The sequence below is a fragment of the Populus alba genome, chromosome 1 (assembly GCF_005239225.2).
Source record: "Populus alba chromosome 1, ASM523922v2, whole genome shotgun sequence".
Lineage (NCBI taxonomy): Eukaryota > Viridiplantae > Streptophyta > Magnoliopsida > Malpighiales > Salicaceae > Populus > Populus alba.
In genome coordinates, this window is record NC_133284.1 from 39,408,532 (window position 1) to 39,429,719 (window position 21,188).

The window sequence follows — 21,188 nt, forward strand, 5'->3', positions numbered from 1 at the left end:
ATATAAATTACAAATGATATATATTTAATAAAACAAAGAGTTTTTGAGAATTTTATGAGATATTGATGTCAGGATTAATCAATGATAAAACAATTATCAAGGTTAGAGGATCCACTAATAATATTAGAAATAAGTATAATATAAACTCTTTTTATTAATCAACTAGAAACCACACACAAAGGAGGTTCCAATCGGATGATTTATTTTTAATAATTCATTATAATTTTTTATCATGATCATATTAATTATCTTATTTTAGTAATACCATACTTTTAAATATTATCAGAAATTCATGATGTTAACTTATGTTAATAGCAAATCAAGTTCCTCTTATAGCACAAGTATAGGTTATACCATACAGTTTGGCTATGAAAGTGCCAAGCATTTGTTGTACCAAGTGTCATATAACACAAATCTAGATTAATCATTCAACAAGCATGGTATTAATAATTAATAAGATTAAAAGATAAGACATGTTAATAACAAACTTTCTTGGATATAAACATTAAAGTCCATGTTAAGTTTATATTAAACATATTCTATATCATTAGTGGAACCTTTTCACCTTGACATAATAAACTTAGCTAAACATAATGAAAAAGAGAAATGTAAATAAACAACATAAGAACATAAGTATAGTAAATGAAATGAAAAGCATAAACAAGAGATTAAGGAAAATATAACATGAAATAAAACTTAAACATTACAAAATATAAAGAAAGAAATAAAGAGCAAGATCTTCATCTAAAAACTAAGATGCCTAAATGCATGGCAAATACCTCCTTTTATAGGCCAAAATTTGGAACTATTGATTTGATGACTAATTATTGAGTGGGTGACCACATCTTGACTTGGTGGCAATCTTTATCTTCTTGTCTAAACAAAATATCATTGCTAAGTTAGAATTTGAACAGATTTATGCATGAAAGTTCTAGAAAATTATTTCAGCTTTCTAACAAAAAAAGAATCTGTGCATTGGGACTTTTAGAACTCGAGATATAAGCTGAACACTGAACAATGTCTAGGCTAGATGACAGATTCAGACTTCTCTGTTGTTGCAATAATTTGAACTTGAAAACAACTTTTTTGAATCTTATACTCCACATGAAAGTTTTAGGCCTATGTCTTAGCTTTTAATCCATATAAAGCAAACCTAAATCCAAGTTCTACAGCTCTAGTTATGATCCAATAACCAAACGGTGTTCCAGTTTGGACTGAATTAACATCTCTTTTCTAAGCTTAGCCCTCTTTTTGTCTTCTCAATTTCAGTAGTTAAACTCATCAATCAATCCCTTAATTTATGTGATAAGCCTGCATTTAAGATAAATATTTACTATAAATTAAAGGTATCTTATATTATTAGATATGTTATTATAAAACATGCTCTAGCTAAGAAGTTATTGATACTTAAAGTGTAAAAAAATGATATAAAACCTTGATAAAAATGCACTTTTAAGTACTAATCACCTGACATGCCATAAAGTTCTAACTCTAAGTAGAACACCGTGGATCCATCCCGACCAAATTGAAGATTTATATAAAAAAAATCTCCAAAAGTGTTTGAGAATAACTACTCAACTCTAAGTGATAACCTTTTTAATTCCCAAGCCACCCTCTTTTAAGGGATAACAAATAAAAACCCAGATGACTTTATCCCCTAAGTGTGAACAAAAATAGACTATTTAAAGAAATACAGTTAGGATACCTTTAATCCTCTTAATAATAGAGTAAGAAAAATAAACATGGAGGACCAATATACCTTAATAGATAAAAGAATTGATTTGATTAGTTAAAAATGCTCAACATAAGTAAAAGAAGGCATACAATATGTATGTCAATCTGGTAGATATCAATGGTACACCCAGGTTTCTAACCAACAAAGAACCCAATTTGAAACCCAAGATATTCTATAAAGAGGTCTCAAACTCTTCATCAACTTCTAATACTATGACATAACTCTTATATGGATTTATACCAAGTCTAGACAACCTTGCAAAATCATTCAAAGTCATCCTCGCAATCTTGACCAAGTCCATATTTGCTTGATAAAAAATCATAAAGTCATTTGCAAAGCATAAGTGAATAATGGTAGACTACTGATATCTCTAATGACATCAAAACCTTGGTTTCTACGAAGCCTCTCTAAGAATGCCATATAAGCCCTCTATGGCCAAAACAAACAAGTTAGGACATAAAGAATCTCTCTATCTAAGACCCATTTATAGCCACTAAGAGATGAGCTATAGATATGCATACCTTAATCCATCTAACTATGACACTTGGAACTCCAAAAGCCCTTAAGCCTGTAAAGATAAGTTCCTAACTAATTGTATAAAAAGCTTTCCTAGTGTCTATTTTCAAATCACATCTAGGTATAGGACACGCTAAGTGATAGTTATGCATGAGATCCTAAGTTAACAAGATAACATTTGATATTTTTCTACCTAGAACAATAGTAGTTTGAGTAGGACCAATAATAATTGGAAAATTCCCCTTTATAATGACTTTAAATATGCATTTGTACATCACATTACAAAATGGAATAGATCTAAAGTCATTCATAGTGATGAGTGTCATAATTTTAGGGAGTAAAACAACCTTAGTAGCATTAACACATCTAGGAAGAGTATAAGAATAAAAAAAGTACCTTACAGTAACAATAAAATCTTTACCAATAATCTCTTTTAAAGAACAAGTATAACCATCCGGGTTAGGATCCTTATCATCTGGGATGAAAAATAAAGATTCCTTGTCTTATTAGTTATGATGCATGACTTCAAAACAAGAACAATATCTAGAGGAATCTTATCATTGAAGTACTGAGACACATCCTCTAAAGTGATAGAGTGAGTAGAAAGTATCCCCTAAAAGCAACAAACTGCCAACTAGCTTAGACCCTATTGATCCTGAACCTGAGATCCTGTCTTATCAGTCAAATAATAGATCTTGTTCTTCACTTGTTTATGAACGAGTGATCTATATATATAAAAAAACTTGGTGTTTTTATCTTCTAAGTTTAACCATTGAATTTGAGACCTCTACTTGTAAAAAGCCTCATCATCTTTACTTAACTGAAAGAATTCCCTAACAAGCTCACTCTCTAGTTGTTGATATTCATCATTATAAAAAGAACCATTAAAAGTAGTTTGTGTTATAGCCCATTTAGTTTTTGCCTCAACCACATAACTAGTGGTATGACTAGTGTACTGGTGATGCAAAGACTTCAACTTAAGCTTTAACAATCCAAGTCTTTTGGTAAACCTATACATATGGTTACCATCAGTAAGAATTTTCCATTTATCTACAATTAGATCCAAGAAGCCATTCATGTCAACTTATAGATTCAAGGACTTAAAAAATGTTTTTAGCTTGGAAAGATGATAAGCGAATTGAATAATTATAGCATTATGATTTGAGAAGTCTTAAGGTAGGAATTCAGAACAAGTAACTAGCCAAGTAAAGAATGAATATGAGTTGCCAAATATCCAATATAACTTCTTAAGAATATACCCCTTCCATGCTGAATAAGGAATTCTATCTAGTTTCGTTGCTTAAACGCAACTATCAAAATCATCCAGGTGGCTATGCCAACAAGGATTACCTTCACATTTATCAATAGAACTCAACATAGCATTAAAGTCTCCTGAAATAAGCCATGGTGGAGACTAAAAAGAAGTAGCTTGGAAACTTAAGTAATCCTATAGGTCCTAACACCCCCGAAGGTGTATTGGGGCCATAAATAAAGGTCACAACAAATAAGTACTAATCAACCAAACTAAAAACATCACATGTTATCCATTGTTGAGAAGAATACATCTAAACAACACTACATACTATCAGATTTTATTCAACTAGGATATGACAATTAGAATTAACTAAGACATTAAAATAAAACTGTCATGATAAAGGATTTATATTTGCCTAAACTCCTCTCATATGGTTAAATGTTATCTTAGTCATAAGAATATGTATTAATCTAAGATTATATTTATTAATCCTGACCTTTATAGCTTTATATTTTGAGAAGCCATCCTTTATAGCTTTATATTTTGAGAAGCCATTAAGGCTTATAATATTCCAACTTCCTATATTTTTCATGTGCATAAAAAATAGGATATCAAAACAAAGGAAAATGATCAGAGGGCATTAAGCCCTTTTCCCCCCTACTTTGTCTAGTTTCATGATTACTATAAGGATTAGGATTACTTGTTTCACTTGGCTGGGGAGGTGTCAAGATAGAATCCAAATACTCATTGGTTAAAGAAGTTGATAGATGTTAGTCCCTCTCAAGATGTAATATGTCATGATGTGGGTCATCTTTTGACTCTCTATTATCATGTAGCTTGATCCTCTCAACATCAAAAGGTTTAGTTATTTCTGTAATGGCTGCATCTTTAACTGGTTGGCTTATTTCTCTAAAGTTTGAATTGGTTAACCGTTTCCAAGGATAGTAGCTTCCAAAATCTCTGTTATTCAATCAGTTGTCTGATTCCTAGGATAACTAAACTGGTCAACTGGTTCCAATTAATCTATCTATCTATGTTATTGATTTTTCTGCAACAGTTGCAATCAAAAGGGATACAACCCCTTCAACAATAATAATTGGTGAGCTACTAAAATATAAAGCATCCCCTAACTTTATCTTGAGCATGTCTTTCACCGACAAGTTTGGATCGTTATTGTGATAAGCTTCATACATAACCTACATCAAAGCTAAAAGACATTGACCATGGGTAGCGAAGTATCCAATTCAACACAAACTTTAACATTGTCAAATCAGGTGCCACTAAATGTTTCTTTATCACAAGCCAATGGTCTCTTCACAATACTCACGACCACGTTGAGGCTTGTCTTATTTTTAAAGGGAAAAGGTAAATCCTGAAGGCATACCCATACTAGCACCTTTGAAATTTTATTCTTGTTAAGAAAAAAATATAGGTGCTATGGTTAGAGGATTATGAATTCCCCCCCAAACATCCATGGTCCCTTCTCTAGAGTTAGCAACATCTTTATTCTTGAATAAAAAAATCAAGAAACCTTGTTGTGTTGTTATGACGCTCTCAAGGCCACAAATCTTCCATACCTGGAATGTAATAGAATTAGCTGCATGGTAGGGCATCTAATAACTTGAGAAGAAACCTACCAAGCATCAATTCCATTTCGACACACTCTCATTAATGACATTATCCAAAATTTCTAAAATGGTGTTAATCTTTTATCATGGAAAAGAGACTATCTCAGCATGAGTTGTAGCTTTTAAGACCTTCACTCTATTAACCCATAAAGTGCTAGGGGCAGAGTTGGTGGTACTAGTGTTCTTATGAGCCATTGTGGCAACTTATGTATTGATAGGTTAGGATTTTTTGTAAGGTTGTTTAATGATAATCTTTGTTTTTTTAGGATAATAGGGAAGGGTTTTGGTGATGTTTAAGATGTTTAAGGTGTAGGTGATGGTGGTATTATAGGGTTTTTTGGTGGCTGTAACGGGGTTGGTAGTAGGCTATGGGTTAACTAGTTAATTGTTTTCTAGGTTTGTTGAACCGATTGACTAATTTCTAAGTGATTGGTTTGGCAGTAACTTCAAAGTAGTACGACGAACAATAGTCCAAGCATGTATAGCTTAGCATGTAAAAGAACCAGAGTAATCTAATGGCTAGATCAAAAGCAATCTAAAAAAAAAAAAAAAAAACTGATCTGAAAACATACATAAGCTAGTACATGGACTAAATATGTTTATCAAAAAGTTGAAGTTTGATCTCCACCATTCAAAACAAATCGAATGTCCAGTCGAACCTATCTGAGAAAAATAAAGTTGGTCTAACGATGAATATAAGACAAACCAAGTTGGTGGTTATGTCTTCCTTAAACCTACCTTTTCAAGATATCTTGCAATGATTGCTTCTCTCAAATGACACTAGATAAATCAAATCCATACAATGAGGTTGTAGAGTAGGGTAAGACACATAAGATATCTGATTTTGAGCAAAATTTAATTGTGGCTCTAGAAGCTGATTTTATTTCTTATCTCTCTTTCAAACCTTATGTCTCTAGTTCTTTCCTTGTTGGGTCAAGTCGAGGAAGATGGTTCCAAGTTATGTTGCTTTGTTACTTGCCCCAACATGATATATACCTTACTAGTCTTCACAAGAGAAGGAGCACTCCAAGTTTCTTTGATTAGTCTTATATTGTAAAATAATTGTGTTAATTTAATGTTAAATAATACATGGATCAAGTAGACAAGCAGAAGTAGTTCAAAAAGTTGGTCTAAAAAGGCCTAATAAGGAATTTGACTACTACAAACGAAAACCTTTGTTTAGAAAATCCTTTAGGTGTCCATAAGTTTAATCCAAAAAACAGATTGAGAGCTCTATTACTTAGCATCCTGTGAAGCATAAAAAGGCCATTTTAGACTTTAAAACCCCACTTTTAAAATGTGTTTCTAAACCCTTTTGTAATTCAGCTTAAGGATGACATCACCATCTATTTCCATCTTATTTTCATTGGCTCTCCTTCTTTTAGTGTTTATTAACTTTTTTAAAAAGTTTTTTTATTTGTCGCATGTCCTCCTCACGGTGTCTAATAGCGATTTTTTTGTTTATTTTGCTGATTTGGTTCTTTAGAGTCGCCACCTAGTATTTTGGTTACTAGGAACCCTAACTGGTCTTTCAGAGATTCTAAGGCCCTATTTGGTTACGTAAAGGAAAGGTATTAACACCCCTAGTACGCCCTACCTAAGTTAAGTTGCTTGGTGTTTGGTTTGCCTTATAATTACTATGGTGTTGGTGTTTTATAATCCCATTAGTTTTTCTAGGTTTGATTAAAACTAAATTTATTAAGATAGAAATCCAAGAAGATTCCATGTGCTTTAAAAGCTCATTTTTCCTTTAGTATTTCAAGAGTTTGCAACTCGTAAATCACAAGGAAGAGGGACAAAAATTCAAAATCTAAAGAAATTCAGGGCACTTTAAAAGCCTATTTTTACCTTAGTATTTCATACTCTCACGGCTCGTAAACCGTGGAGTTAAAAATTGAAGTGTCCTCGATTATAATCAAGGCTTCTTTCAAGGATGTGTGGTGACTTATTATTCCTAGAAAATTATTTTAGATATTTACCACCGAGGGCTTCTTTATCCAAATATTAACAATGAATAATAACAAGTTATTTCCAATAATATTTTGGATATTTATTCCTTCGAGACTTCTTTATCCAAACATTAATAGTGAATAATATATGATTTCTCTCCAAAATAAGATTTTTATATTTTTTGGAATATTGGCCAACATCCTTTGGAGTTTTACAAACATGTTCTTACATTTTCACGAGAAATACAACATGATTTTATTTGTTCTTTAGATTCTTGACCATATACCAAATTAAAACATTAAATTCATTTTTTTTTTATTTTTTTGGATTTTATAATTCAATAACATACATAAAAAAAAACTACAAACACACACATCCCCTTTTTATTATGTTTTTCTCATTCAACCATATGTAATTACTAATAACATAAATTCAAAAAAAATTTAAACACAAAATATACAATTCAAAAATTACAAAATAGACACCCAAATATTCAGGAATTGGAGAGGAACACTTCTAGGAATGCAGGAATAATGGCGGTGCGTGGGTTCACGCGCCACCGCAAGAAAAACAGGGGCCGGGGTGGATCTGGCTTGGCTTCATCCTTTCTTCCCTTCCTCGCCGGTGGTGACCTGTAAAAAGAAAAAAAAAAAGAAAGAAAATGCATGCAATTGATTTTAATCCATTTTTGTGCATTTGGCAAGTTGGTAGCTGGTCTAGAAGGAAAGAGCTGAGGGCTGAGGGAGGGGAAAAGACGATGGGGACGGTTGTGCTGGCTTTGGTTCTCTCTGGTTTTGGGGGCCTAAAATAGAAGGCCAAGGGGGGTCGATTTGTGTCTTCTGGAGATGGGGAAGAGAGTGGGATCTGGTGAGGGAGAAGAAAGGGAGAGTGTCGGCTGGAGGAGGGAAGCCTTGTCCGGCTGGCGGAGGGAAGCCTTGTTCGGCTACAGGGAGAAGGAACCGATGGTTTAAAATTCTAAAGCAGGGTTTCTCTCTCTTTTTTTAGAGAGAGAGGTGGCGGCCCCCTGTGTCAAAAGGGAGAGGTTTAGGGTTTTTTTATGGTTTAGGGTTTTTTTTATTGTTCTCTCAAATTGTGTAAAATCCCTTGTCAATTTTTTTCCTCCCTTTTATTATGAGTGGATGTTCATTTATATAGAAAATCTTTACACGTGTTATTTAAGGAAATATTGCAATAATTATTGCAGAGATTGTCTTCTATAACCATCACCAATAAATCCCATATATATAGTATTTTATATTGCAGTGATTATTTTCCATAACCAACATGAATCAAATCATATATCTATGGTATTTTATATTGCAGCAATTATATATGATTCAGTAATTATCTCCTTGACATATTGCTCCTTTAATATTAGCCCTGATGCTCTATGTTATTACTACATGTAAACCCTTATTTTTTTATTTTTGAAAAATTATCAAAACATGGGTCAAAAATTGGGTAGCAACTTTATTAATGAAATTTGTTGCACAAGTGTTACATTGTGACGATCATTCTCCTAGATCGAGATCGTCATGAATGTTGTGGGTGGAAAGGATAAGCAACTGTTGTTTTTTTTCAATAAAAAATAGAAATATGAGACACCACCTAGTATTTTGGTAACTAGAAACCCTAACATATTTCAGAGTTTTGATAAAGGGATTGATTGCGTAAAAAAAAAGGTATTAACACAACTAATATGTCTTACATGAGGTAAGTTGTATTGTTTATTTGTCTAATGTAAACTAAAGTAATGTTTTGTGTTTTCTAATCATTAATCTATATAGGGTTTAAGAAAAGTCTTTATCAATAAGAAGGTCCTTACCTTATTAGGTTAAAAAACTAATTGTTCTAATGCGAACATATAAAATAAAATAAACTGTTTTTTTTTTATTTAATATTAAGAATATGTTTTATGTAAAAGTTAATAATCTCATATATTAAAAGAAAAAAAATATCTTTTATTTATTTATTTAATATCATGAATACATCTTATATATAAATTCATAATCCCACATATTAAAAAGAAACAAAAACAAATTGGTATTTATGACATGGAGGACGAAATCCTTTGAAATTTTAAAAACTTGTTGTAAAATCCATTCAATATTTTTTTAAAAAGCATGTTAAAGTATTTTAGATTTTTAAAAATAAAATTCTTAAATAAATTTAGGATTTTTAGCCATATACAACAAGAAATAAAATATTTTTATTATTTTTTAGGCTTTGTTTAGCAAAAATCTATTTTTCTTTATAATAAAATTACCAAAAATAGGCTTAAGTGGTGTTTGCCAAACACACCTTTAAACCTAAAAACCCCTTAACAAAAATTATGGCAAACCAAACAGGGTCATAAACCCTTTTACCTAAATTTTGTTTCTCGACTCAATTGAGTTGCCCTAACTAGGTTGACCTGAAATTTTTGGTTCGATCATAAACCAAACCACAAATTCTGGTTTGACCTGAAAACATCCCAAAAACAAAAAGCAAGCCAAAAAATAGCTTAAACACAAAAAAAAACTTCAACAAAACAGATCAAATACCAAAATAAATGAAGAACACCTAGTACAATCAAGAATACTGAAACAAACCCAGCAATATGGAACCAAAAAAGATCACATTTTGTCAAAATAAAAGCACATAAATGTTGGAAATCATGTAAGGCTCAATAATTTAGCATCCATTCACTTTAATAATCACTTAAACATCACGATTTTATCAAAATAAGTTTCGGTTCTAAACTAACCTATAATTAAAAACCATTAAAATCATGTTATTGTTGAAAATAAACACTAGTTTAATAGTTAATCATGCATAAAAAAGGATTTTATGCAAAAAAATAGACTAAAATAGGTCCAAACCTAGTAACTAAGGCAATGTTCTTCCCAAAAACATGAAGAATATTGCCTTTAAAACCTAGAAAAATTCTCAACGAAGGTAACTGTTGCCAAACCCAAATATAAGTATTTTTTTTCTTTTAAAATATGCTATTTTTGTATCCCAACACAACAAAACTAGGATAAACACCTTTGCTTCAACATGCATATCTTAAGTTAAACAAAAACTAAAACAACATTATATATATATATATATACTAGCTTTGATACCCGCACGATGTCGCGGGTTATTTTTTTGTATAAAAAATATTTTAAAAAAAAAAAATTGAAAAATCTTGAGTTTTTCTGCTAAGTTATACCCAAGAATCTTGGGTTTGGCTGCAACATCTGGCCTAAAAGTAATATTTATAATATTAATAATAAAATTAAACTTACATGACCCAAGTTTAAGTGAGCCTGGCTGTAACACCAAACCCAAAAAATATTGGATGTGGGTCTGGCTATAAGGTCGTGTCATAAAAGTGTGATAATTAAATAGATTAATTAAAAAAACAAAGAAAAAAAATCAACAAAAGAAAAAAACCAATGAATAAAAAGAAAAAGAAAAAGAAAAAGAAATTGAATTAATTGGGTTAACTTTTTAAACTAGGTTATCCTGTAAAACCTGAGATTTGTGTCATGAAAGTTGATAACTAAATAGAAAAAAAAAATGACAGATTTACCGAGAATTAACTGGGTTAACCCATCAAACCAAGTTAATCCGTCAAGTCCAGGATACATGTCATGAAAATCTGATAATTAAATAGAAAGAAAATTAATTTTAACAAACTAAACTAAATGAAAAAAATAACTCGTTAAATCAGGTTAACCCACCAAACCCGAGATTCGTATCATGAAAATATGATAACTAGATAAAAAAAATTAACATTAACAAAATAAATCAAACAAAAAAAATTCATTAAAAAAAATTAAAAGTATAATATAATATAATATAAAGCTAAATTCTCAACCAACTCAATATTAAAAAAAATAAATTTAACAAAGATAATTTAAAAAATAAACATGTGGGGAAACACTGCAGCTAAACAAAAATCATGTAAGGAAAACACTGTAGTAATCCATAGTGTTTTTTTTTTTTTTCTTTTTGAAAAAAAACTACAATGCTAAGTTCTCAACCAACTTAATATAGAGAAAAAATCGAGATCCATGTAATGAAAGTATGATAACTAAATTAATTTTTTTTTTCACATTAACAAACTAAATTAAACAAAAGCAATTCATTAAAAGAAAAAAAAACACAAAGAAAAAGGCAAAAAAAAAAAAAAAAACCCATGGGCAAAACGAAAAAAAAAAAAAAAAAAAAGTTAAGTGTTTCACTGTGTGCATAGTGATACATTATATGTAAAAAAACAGAATAAACAAAAAGCGAGGAAAAAAAAAAACAAAGTTGCTACAGTGAAAAAAACATTTGAAAAAAAAAACAAAAACAAAAGCAAAAAAAGAAGGAAACACTGCTACAGAAAAAAAAAACCAAAAACAAGAAAAAAAATGTCACAGAAGAAAAAACAAAAACAAAACTACAAAAAAAAACAGCTTTAGCTACAGTGAAAAAGCATGACCCGCGCGATGCCGCATGTCAATTGTTTTTGCATAAAAAATATTAAAAAAAACTAAAATCTAAATGTTTACCGACGGAAATATTCCCTCGGTTTGACTGTAACGCCTAACCCAAATGTAATATTTATAATAATATTAAACTTGAAAGACCACAGTTTAAGTGGGTCTGACTGCAATACAAAACCTAAATAGTCTTGGATATGAGCCTAGCTGCAAAGTTGTATCATAAAAAATATAATACTTAAATAGATTAATTAAAAAGAAAAAAAACAACGAAAAAAAAACCAACATGGAAAAAAAAACTGAATTAATTGGGTTAACCCGTCAAACTTGAGATTCGTGTTATGAAAGCCTGATAACTAAATAGAAAAAAATAATATCATCAAACTAAATAAAAAAAAGTTTATAAAAAAAAATAAAGGCATCAACATTTTCACCATGGACTGTATTGTGCAGTCCACAGTGAAAGACATAAAAAGAAAATAATAATAATAATAATTAAAGACATCAGCCTTTTCACCGTGGACTACATACAGTATTAAAAGATGAAATCGAAAGAACAAAACTGATAAGGAAAAAAAAAACAATATGAATCAACTGGGTTAACCCGTCAAACCTGGGATACGTGTCATGAAAGTCTAATAATTAATCACAAAAATTTTAATATTAAAAAACTAAATTAAGAGAATAATTACAAAACAAAAAAATAAAGAAAAAAAGATTAAAAAAAATAAAAGCATCAGCTTTTTCACTATAGACTGCACTATGCAGTCCATATTAAAAGGCTTAAAAAGGAAAAATAAAAAAAAATAAAAAAAAAACAAAACAAAAGCATACGCCACGGGTTATTTTTTTTTCTTGCATAAAAAATATCAAAAAAATACTAAGATCTAAAGAGTGTTATGTGTTTCTGCAAAGACATACCCAAGAGCCTTTGGTCTAGCTTCAACGCTTGACCCAAAAGTAATATTTATAATACTATTAAACTTGTATGACTCAAGTTTAAGTGAGTCTGGTTGTAACACCAAACTCAAGAGCCTTGAATGTGGGTCTGGTTGCAAGGTCGTGTCATAAAGTGTGATAATTAAATAGATTAATTAAAAAGAAAAAAAAACAACATGAAGAAAAAACCTAATGAAGAAAAAGAAAAAGAAAATCTAAATTAACTGGGTTAACCTTTCAAACTAGGATAACCCGTCAAATCTTCGATTCGCGTCATGAAAGTTTAATAACTAAATAGAAGAAAAAAAATTTGACGGGTTAACATGTCAAGCTTGGAATACGTGTCATGAAAGTCTGATAATTAAATAGAAAAGAAATTTAACATTAACAAACTAAACTACATGACAAAAATTGATTAAAAAAAAAGTAAAAAAAATAAAATGTATAGTTAACCAGTCAAACCAGGTTAACTCGTCAAAACTCGGGATCAATTAACAAACTAAATCAAACAAAAAAAAATTAAAAGGAAAAAAAAAACTAAGAAAGAAGCCAAAAAAAAATCCATAAAGGCATAAAAAACCAAAAAAAAATACAAAAAAAAAAAAAAGCAAAAAATAATATATAATAATAATAATTATTAATATTATTATAAATAATAATAATTATTATTATTATATATAAGTATAATTAAAAGGCGTGGGAAGCTACAGTGCTTTCCCCACGCCTTTTAGAGTTCTTTAATATATATATATATATATATATAATATATATTATATATATATATATATATATATATATATATATATATATATATATAAAAACTTAAACAACAACTTTAGTATATCAAATATATATATATAAACTTCAAAATAACTTCAATAAATAAATATCACAACAACAAAGAGGTGAATGCAACATCATTTTTTAAATATTAAAAACATTTTTTCTATTCTTGTAAACATAAATATAAAAAAAACAAAAAAAAACAAAAAAAAAACAACAAAAGTAAACCACAAAGGACATACCTTTGGACCAGCAAGGTATACCTAAAATAACTACTCTCTATTAGTTTTTCTTTGGAAAATTTTGCCTCTCATAAACTTCCAAAGGTTAAGAAAACTTTTAGATCTCTACACTTCTGTTTCTTATTGATATTTATCATCTTTTTTCTATTCTTTTCTTTTCTTTTTCTTTTTTTTTCTTCTTATTTTTTTGAACTCCTTTTCTTGATCTTAAAGGGGGTATTTATAGGGTTTTGAGAGGTCTTCAATATATTTCTGACCTCTTGATCTCGATGGAAGTGTTGTAAACCCTTGATAAAGACCCATTAAGATCCTTTGTGTGTGAACACGTGAAAACCAAATCAATTTTTGTATGATGGTTACACTTTCAAGGCTGACTGAGTTACTCACTTTTAAGGCATTGTCAGAGCAATTATAACATCATCATCGCCTAAGACCACCTAAAGTTTGTAGAAGGGATGCACACATTTCATTTAGATTCAATTTTGCTCAATTTGAAGGTTAGTAGCTCCACAATCATTTGTTTGAAATTGCCAACTCGATCAGTCAAAACTGTCAAAACATAGATGAAAGCTGACGAACAACATGTCATTCACCTTCTCTTCATTAGATCTAAACGACACGCCGTTTAAGGTTTTTAATTTAGGATTTGGAAATTTTCAAATTAGTTATTGTTCTTCCAATTGCTTTTAATTGTATCTATAATAGCCTTCAAACTTTTAATTTCGTGTAATTTTACCATTGCCAAACTCAATTGCCAACTCCAAAGTTAACCGTTATTTTCATGTAGTCCTTATGAATTTGTACATTGCGACCCTTAATAGACCAACAAACTTCCAATTTTTTCAATTTGGCCATTGATTTGGTCAATTTCAGCCCTTACATTCACGTGTCTTTTTTAGTTTGACTCTTGATTTTAGATTTCTTCAATCAAGTCTTTAATTACTCATCCAACTTCAATATTTATGCAATCAAACCCCTGATTCACACGTCTTTTTTAGTTTGGCTCTTGATTTTAGATTTCTTCAATCAAGTCTTTAATTGCTCATCCAACTTCAATATTTATGCAATCAACCCCTGATTTGACCAAATTAACTTTTTAAAATTACAATTCTATCCCTAGACTTTAATTTCTTTCAATTAAAGCCTAAATTGACTTTAAAAAAATAATTTTTCTATGCAATTAAGCCCTCAATAAATTCAAGTAAACCTGAAAAATTTCAATTGAGTCCTTAAAAATCCAATTTTGAATTTCCTCAAATTTAATTTTCTTTGTGAATAGGGTCTTCATCAATCAAAACTATACTGTTAAAATTTTCAATCTTGTATATTTTGATCTTTCTCAACAAGTTTTTTAGCAATTTACTGGGTGTTCCGATGTATTCTTTCTACTAATATATATTTTTTTAATATTTGTTCCAATATTTTTCTTTTTCTTTTTTCTTTTTCTAATTTTTTTTTTTGTTGATGTATAGCTCCTAAAATGGCTAACAACAAATTTATGAGATTTATCTTGCAGCTTTACCATATTTATCAAACCCTTGTAACCCATTTAACTACGCGCTAGGATTAAAGATAGAAACAAAACTTGAAGAACGAACAAACTGAGAAGAATAACTAAAACTAATAGCCAAACCATAAGGAAGTTATTATTTTCTTTTAGATGTGATATTTATTAACTCATTGCATTCACGAAAGCAAGTAGCTATTTATAAAATAAGGGTTGATGTTGGTACAGAAGTTCAATTATTCAAAATACAAACAGTCCTTAATTTGACACAAATTATTATTATTATCATTATTATCATTATTATTGAGTTTTTTTTGGAAATAATAGGAATCAAACAACGATAGAAATAATTTAGACAGTCAAAAACATGCACCGGAACATGTCTAATTCAGAAACAAACTCAAAGCGACTTTCCCCCTTATCTGATTGCGTTGCACAACATTGTGCATTATGGATTCTATATCAGTTGTACTACAGAAATCTAGTATATAGCTACTATTTATTCCATTGAGCTCTGCAAATCATTACATACCAGGAAAATAGGTTCTGAAGTAGGCCTAGATTTTGCAATTGTACTTTATATTTTCGCCAGAGTTGAAACTTCTTGTATAGGACAACGATAGGTCCTGATCTAATTGATCTAAAATCAAATTTATTGCCACAGCTTCAATAATACTATAATTATTTCAAAGATAACCTCAAGTTCCAATTGAGCAAGTTTCTTTCCCTTCAAAGGACAAGTCATTGCCAAGATCACAACTCAGACTATCATTGTGTCACCGAGTCTAGTTTTTTCTTGGGAAGAAACACAATCACAAGTTGCTTCTGTCTGATTAGATGAAGCTACTATCTTGATCTCCTTCTTCTTTTGAAGAACACTCGTCACTAAAACTATAGCTTGAGACATTACTTTCCCAGTTGCTATATGATATTTAAAGCAGGAGTCTTCTTAAGAGCATAGCATGCCTACAAACTCGTTGTGGGATTACAAGTTTGGAAGATATTGAAGAAACCTTTAATAAAAAGAGTACACAAAACAAGCCTTTTGCGATTAGAGACCTTGTGAATTTGAAATATAAAGATGGTGAAGATGTTAAATAACTTTCAATGGTTATTGAATCAAATGTCATTGATGAATCTTGAGTTAACGATGAGATACAAGTACCAATCCTATTAAGTTCATTGCCTGATAGTTGAGAGATTTTGGTGGTGTCACTTAGCAATTCTACTCTGAATATAAAGCTCACTTTTAAGAGAGTAAAGGACAATATTTCCAATGAAGAAAAAAAAAAGAAATGGATAAGCACTTATAAGTCTCATGTACCAATTATAAAATGTAAGGGGAGAAAGCAAAACAGATTTTATCACAACAAGCAAGATAAATAATATGGTGATTAAGAAGGAAAATAAAAGCCTAGAGAGAGATCTCATTTAAGGGATGGAATTAAGGGTTATTAATGTGACAAGCTTGGACATATTCAAAAGGATTGTAGAAAGTATAAAATATATCAAAAGGGTAAAGGCAAAGATAAAACTGAAGAAAATGGTACAACTATAGTTGTTTTCAGTAGTGATGTTTCCATTGTTTATGATAATGATTGTGTTAATCTTGCATGTCAGGATACCACTTAGGCTGTGGATTCAATTGTTTCTTACTATGTTATACTGCTGTGAGATTTCTTCACATCCTATATTGTTGGTGACTTTGGTCAAGTTAAGATAAGAAACCAATAGATGACTAGCTTTATAGGCATTAAAGATATTTGCTTAGAAACCAATTTTGTGTGCAAGTTGAAACTTAAAGATATTAAGCATGTACTTGATATGCTCTTACTTGATCTCAACAGGTACACTTGATGAAAAAAGCTATCACAATTTTTTTGGAGATGTTAAATGGAAGCTCTCCAAAAGTTCTTTGATTGTTACTAAAAGGAAAAAGATTGGTCTCTACATGTCACAAGTCAAGGAGGTTACGGGGAAGGTAAATGCAATTGAAAATGTCTCCACCAATTTATGACATAAATGGTTTGGGCAATTGAGTGATAAATGCCTTGGCATTCTTTCCAAGAAGAACTACATCCGTTAAAATGTATGAACTTAAACACTTGCACTAATTATTTAGCTTAAAAACAATATAGAGTTTCATTTCAAATGTCATTTTCATATATAACATATTGTCAATTCAGTTCATATTGATTTTCTCTATGATTGATGAGTCTCTTGGAGTTTCTTTATACTTTGTTAGTTTTATTAATGATCATTTCAGGAAACTTTGGGCCAGTTGTTTAAAAATCCAAAGATCAAGTACTTGATGTCTGTAATGATTTTCATACTAGAGTCAAAAGGAAAACTGATGGAAAGATAAAATGTGTTTGATCTAACAATGATGGTGAATACAGGGGTATTTTTTAGAAATACCATAGGGAACATGGTATTAAGCTAGAGAAGAAAATTCAAAAGATTTCACTACAGAATGAAGTGGCTAAGAGAATGAATAGAACAATTGTTAAAATAATTAGATGTATCTTTTCTCATGCAAAGCTATCTAAATCCTTTTTGGAGTGAGATAATGAAAACTGCAGTTTCTATGATCAACCTTTCTCCATCTGTTTCTATTGACTTTGATGTTACAGATAGAATATGGAAACGAAAATATGTTTTTTTATGTGTACTTAAAAGTATTTGGTTGAAATGCATTTGTACATGTTTTTAGAGATGGAAGGTATAAGCTTGACAACAAGACAAAGCAATGTGTTTTCCAGGGTTTTGAAGATGATGAATTTGGTTATAGGTTACGAGTTCATAAAGAGAGTACAATTGTTAGATAGAGAGATTTTGTCTTATTTAAAGATCAAACCATTAAAGGCTTTGAATAGAGGGAGAAAATGAAGTCTACTAAATTTTTTCCTACTAATTTTGATCCAAGATCTACTCCATATTTACCTTTGATAACTTTTAATCATGAAAAAGATTTGCAAAATGATGATAATGGTGGTTTTTCTTTTGAGCTATTAGTTGATGATCCTAAGCCATTTAATGATGATGATAATATTATTATTCCTAAATTGATTACTTAAGAAGCTCAAGATTAGCCACAATTGAGAAGGCTCACTAAACCTCACAAAACTTATGCTAGATATTATCTTAATGGGTATGTGTTGGTTACTAATATGGAAGAGTCAGCACATTAAGAAGAAAAATAAGTGGTTAAAAATCATGCACAAAGAGATGAAATCCTAGCATGAGAATCTAACTTTCAATGCAGTAAAGCTTCCAAAAAGATAAGAGAGCATTGAAGAACAAATAGGTTTTCAAGTTAAAAATTGAAGCAAATTAATTATAACCAAGGTACAATTAAAGAATCAAAGGGTTTTAGTGTTTTATAGAATAATATAAATTATATATTGGAACTTTACCTTATAGGTTTTGGGTTAAGATTATTTTTTTGATATTTTTTTTAAAATAAAAATATGACCGATAAAAAAAAACATTTAGATACAATTAAATATATAATATAATATGGTAAATTAGATAGAACCCTTATATTAATTAAAATATAATGATACATAAAACCACTTCCTTTCAAAATATCAATCAAGTGGAAAAGAATATGAGAAATTAAAAACCAAATAAAATCAAATTGAAATATTTCTGTTTCACTGATTTGGTTTTTGAAAATTTGAGTTCTGCATGGTTTGGTTTTAATTTATAAACAACCAAAACCGAGCAGATCGAAAGAACAAACTGAACTGCTAAAAAATTCACCCCAAAATTATACCACAAAAGATGAATAATTTGGGGATTTCCTATGCATTTTATTAAATTCCTGTTCTGAGGTGATCAGGACAGCCTGCCGACCTGATCATGTAATAGTTTCAAAATAAACGAGGTTAAAAACACAAAATTAAGAGCGCTACAGAACCACACAGGAATATTATTGTGCCTGTCACATTAAAAACAAAATTAAGAACGCGTTTGTCTTACAAAACATGACGGAAGATTGAAGAAGATACTTGCCCCACCACTGAAAACGTGATATATACCAAACCCCTTGACTACTAGAAAAGCAGCAGGCGGCCATTTATGAAAATCATGTGATGTCAGATGAGTGGTTACCACAGGAGGCAGCCTCTCTCAGAGTTTTCTACTGTCCATCATTCAATGTGCAGTGGGGAATCTTCTTGATGGACCAAGTATGGTGTGCGTTTTTCTTGGAAAGCCCATAGTTCATCTCTTGGGAAACATTTGTTTGGAATTGATGTTTTAATTCATTTAAAAAAATTTAAAAATATAAAAATAATAATTTTAAATAAAAAACAAATTTTTAAATTTTTAGAAAACATGATTTTAATCGTGTTTCTAAATCGTCACCAAAACTTCACAGGCATGTTATTTTCGGTCTTTTAGACTTGCCACTATATTTGCTAACCACTAGATTAAAAAATAAGCAAAACTCCAAAAAAAAATTAATAAAATATAAGAAAACATCAACTTAAAAAATAAAGGAAAAAACCAAGTAAATTCATGCAAACCTTCGAAACTTGGTATAATCTTTAAAACTCGTGAAATCTTAGAAGCTTAAATCTCAATAAATTTAGTTTGAATGATGAGATTGTTGATAAAATATTAATAAAAAAAAAACATCCAAAAGCATAAAAAAATAGCAACAAAAAGAACAAGGATTAGATTTGATAAAAAATTTTTAAAAAAAAACATCTTAAGAAATGATTCTCATACAATATAAATAGAAATTTAAAGAATGAGGGTCAAATTTGAAGATTAAAAAAAATTCATAAGGGAAAAATTAAAAAAAAAAAATTATAATCTGATAGATTATTTAAAGATTAAAAATGGTAGGGGTGAAATTGAGAAAAGTTATAAGGGGCTAACACAATAGAAAACAAATTGTAAAAAATAACAAAACAACACACTTAAAGAAAAGAATGATAAGAAAGTCCATTGGGGTGAAATTGAAAAATATTTATAATTTGTTAGATTATTTATAAATTATAAAATGGTAGGAGTTAAATTAAAAAAATATTATTTAGTGCTAACCCAATAAAAAGCAAAACCGTATAAAATAACCAAACAAAACTCAAAAGAAAAAGGATGCAAAAATAAGAAAACATCACCTTCAAAACCAAAAAAACAAAAAATCAAGTAAACGCAGGAGAATCTTATAAACCTTATCTAATCTCTAAAATTCACAACCAATAAAATCTTGGATCTAAATTCAATCAAGAAGTTTAATTCTCAACAAATTTTATTTTGAATTGTGAAATAAATGAAAAAAATACTAATAAAAAAAACTTGCAAAAAAAAAGGGAAAATAACAAACAAAAAAATGAGGATAGATTTTGATAAAAAAAAAACCCGACGATTAAATTTTTTTTAAAATAAAAAATGATACCAAAACAAAATAAATTACAATTAAAAGAATAAGAACTAAATTTTAAAGTTTTAAAAAATCATAAGGTCAAATTGAGAAACATTTTATAATTTGATATATTATTTATATATTAAAAAAATAGTAGGAGTGAAATTAAAAAACATTTGTAATTTTATAACTTATTCTAAAATAAAATAAAATAAAAATAGTAATCAAAAGAATATGGATCAAATGTGAAGGAAAAAAAATTAAAGGAGATGGTATGAGATTTTCCAAGGGTTAACGCAAAGTTCAAGTAAGAGAGAGATAAGAAAAGGAAAGAATTGTTAATAATGCTAAACTAGAGATATTTTTGGTACACGCGTTACATCATCGTGTAGGGAATATTAAAATATTTTAAATGTCGTCCTAGAATAAGGCTTTTGGTGGTTAGATTGCCGCCCACATTGCACCACTTGAATAGCGTGGGGTTGTCCAAATGCTGGCACGTGCAACGTAAAATTAAAATAATACTCATGAGTAACCTCCAAAATTACAACAAAACCAAAGTAAAATATATATAAAAAAAAATAAATCCTTATAAGAGAGTTATATTGTTTGTCTATAAAAAACATCAAAGTAATTGTCTTGTTCACAATAAATAAAATGACTACAACACCCTTGAGTCAAAGGTAATATAATTTTTTATTCTAAGGCTAAAGTAGTAATTTTATTGTGAAAGAAATAAAAAATAACAAATTTAACTTTATATAATTTATTAAAGATAATTGTGTCATGGTAAAAAAAA